This window comes from Molossus molossus, unplaced genomic scaffold (assembly GCF_014108415.1).
Source record: "Molossus molossus isolate mMolMol1 unplaced genomic scaffold, mMolMol1.p scaffold_m16_p_1, whole genome shotgun sequence".
Taxonomy (NCBI): Eukaryota; Metazoa; Chordata; class Mammalia; order Chiroptera; family Molossidae; genus Molossus; species Molossus molossus.
Window position 1 is genome coordinate 162546768 of NW_023425344.1, and position 3212 is coordinate 162549979.

At 37.2% G+C, this 3212-nt stretch overlaps 1 pseudogene; it reads right to left on the bottom strand.

The window, feature by feature from the left end:
• Nucleotides 1-333: 333 nt before the first annotated feature.
• Nucleotides 334-2882, bottom strand: LOC118617599 (annotated as a pseudogene).
• Between the last annotated feature and the right edge of the window lie 330 nt (nucleotides 2883-3212).

Below are 3212 nucleotides of genomic sequence, written 5' to 3' on the forward strand. Positions count from 1 at the left end.
ATCCCTGCTTTTATTGGGCACAGAAAAAATTAAACAGTGAAATAGAATAAATAGGAAGTACTTGAGATGAAGAGGGACAGAAATGTTGGTGCCACATATTAGCAGGAAGTAGGCAATTGTGAGAAAATCTATTAATTTGGGGGTTTTGTTGTTGTTGTTGTTCTAGAATCCAACTGTATTTTATTTGACACAGAACACTATAGGACTGCAGGAACAACAAAATGAAAAGACAAAACAGAAAACACCTGGTTCTAATTTCTAACCAAGTAGTAGGAGGGCAAGTCATTACATGAATAACAAAAGAGGTGAACTTGATGGAAGAATACTCTCTTGCTAATGCCCATCCTTTTGGAATTCCCACTCTGTGTTCGGCAGGTGTGCTGTGTTTTGAGCCAGCGAGAGGTACAGAGGAAGTGAAAAGCATGATTCCAGACTCCCGACACAACGGTGCACTCTTCAGGGGTGGCAGTCGCACGGTAAGCCTGACATTCTCTGCAAAGATCCACATTGTGGTTTCTGCAGATGACACAGTTATCTGCCACAGGGTCCCAGCCCCAGAGGGCTACTGCATTCCATGTTTTCACTTTAAAGAGCTTCTGCCGCTGTTGGTGCAACTCGGGGTATCCACGTTGTCGCTGTCGTTGTTTTGGAAACACACTAATACCTTCTCAGACTGGGTATTTCAATGTCCATTTTGCCCTCATTCTTTTTGTATAGCTATAGATTTTAAATCTATATTTCCTAAGTTTCCTGGCAACTGGACCTCTGGATGTGACTTATATTCTCTCAGGTGCTCTTAGTTAATATCTAAAAGGTGGAAGAGAGGCAGAGGTCATCTTCCTGTGACTGGTGGCTAATAAGACATGGGTAGACCCCAAACTCCGTGGTCCCGGTGCCAGCCTTGGGGTGTGAGGTCTTGCAGCTGCGGCAGTCTTAGGAGTGGCAGTAGCAGCTGCAGATTCCTGACATCTGCATCAAAGTGCAATGGGATGCCTTTCAAACCAATGATGCAGAGGCGGGCCCCTGCATTCTACTCCACTGGTCTTCTAACAATTTTGAAGCATTTAATTCCCTAGAAAAAAGTCATTTTCAGCTTCAAATATGTAAAGTGATAGAGAAATGTGGCCAACATGGTCAACTAACATGGGCGCTTACAATCATGACTATGAAGAGAAATTTAAATAGCAATTAAAACTTCTAGAAACAATTTCAGCTGACTAATGAGAGCACAGATTCAGTTACCAGGAAGTAAAATATACAATTCAGAAAAATGTTGATTACAAGTTAGAGAAAACAAACCTAAACTTGCATTAAAAAAAAAAAAAAAAAAGGTATGCTGTACCTCTGTACCTGGTTGAGGCATATCCTCACCAAGTGATATAAACAAGTTCATAATATATTTATCTTTGATTCTCTCTCTCTCTCTCTCTCTCTCTCTCTCTCGATGGGTGAGTGACTTCTGACAACCCTAAGCTCACAATAAAATAATTGCACAGAAAAATTCAGATTCAGCCTAGTTGGTTCACATGCCCATCCCTGGATTAACCTCTATATCCAGATGATTTTATGTGATATTTTTCAGGTGTGTCCAGTACTCACCTCTTTGGTAGCTTAACCAAAACCACATACACAGGAGAACACATTTCTATAAAAAGAGGGAAGTATTGTTACCACATGAAATGAGGGAAAGAATGCTGGAATAAAAACCAATAAAATTCCTACGCAAGAAATAGCAAAAGGAGATGTTAATGTTTTGAGTGAAATCAAGGCCAATGTAGCATGTACAAGATATTAGAAACTCGATATGTTTATAGGCTGAGAGAGGAAGCATCTTAAAGGAAGTATTTTTATTTTTAATGAGAGAAAGCAGAAATATTTGCTTAGAGTCTCCAGATGGATGGAGAAATTGAAAGAGCTAATTTTGAAAATAAAGTAGAGAGCTTGTTTAAGTAAATATATACATATATATAATACTTTTATATTTATATGTATATTTATAAATGAATGGTCATAGATCAGTATATATATAGAAACACTGGAAGTAAAGAAGAAAGAAACTGAAAGATTTCTATATGATTATTTTAAAAGAAAACAAAATCATTTGCTGAGATTCCAATTTTTCTCAGACAGATTGGAACCTTAAAGAAAGAGGAAGAAGTTTGACATACAATTGCATTTTGCAAACGTTGGTATGCTTTGAATTTATATGATATTCAGATGCCACATTTATTAAATACAAATAATGGAAGCTTTAGATTGGAAAGTGAAGCATTTCTAAGTAATGATAAGAAATAATGTGTAGTTGTTTCAGTGAAAATCACAGCATGATGTACATAAATTACATGGCAGTTGCAGGGTTTTTAACCCCAGCATTGTCTTTATGAGTCAGGGAAGTCTAAGTAGGTGCCATTGGAAATATGACGGTAGTGTTGTTGGAGGATAAATCCAGGTTTCAATTAGGGGGAGGAGGTTGAAGGGACAGTGAGAAAAGTCAAGGACAGAAACATTTCATTAAATCATGGATGCAATTGGTGTTTCGGACAGGCCAGCAAGCAGGGCTTGTGTGTCCCAATGGTGGTGTTCATTTGTATGCCTTTCTCCTGGGCTTGCATTCTATTTTAATCACATTTTCAATCAGTTACTTTATTTCTTTTTACTTCAGTTTTGCTACATACCTGATTTCTGAATGCACTGTAGAGTTCTTGTGCAATTTTTAGATTTATTATCTCACTTATGCTTACAACAATTTTGTGCTCATAATAGATTTTCCCATTCGAAGTTGAATTCACATCACTGGATAGGGGTGAACCCGGTAAACAAAATAGTTGTCCCAGATTCCTTGAAGTTGAATCCTGCTTCTGGGACTTCCACAAAGAACCCATGCTGTTTGGAAGATGAAAGGGCATAAGGTTTGAGCTGTAATAATTGTAGCTCTGATACTTCTCTCTGTTTTAATTAATCCTTGCTTTATCTAATTTATGATCTCAAAACACTATGAATTTGGATTCAGAATATCTGAATCCTTAAATTTTATGTTTGGGAATCTATGCTTAAAATCATGAAAAATAAAACAAGCCTTATGAGTAAAAGCATTCACAGAAACATTGTATGTAATGGAACAGAATTCGAAGAAATGAACATTTCCAACCATAAGGGAATGGATAAGCAAACAGTGGTAAGAACATACCATGGAACTATTAAATGCATTTATG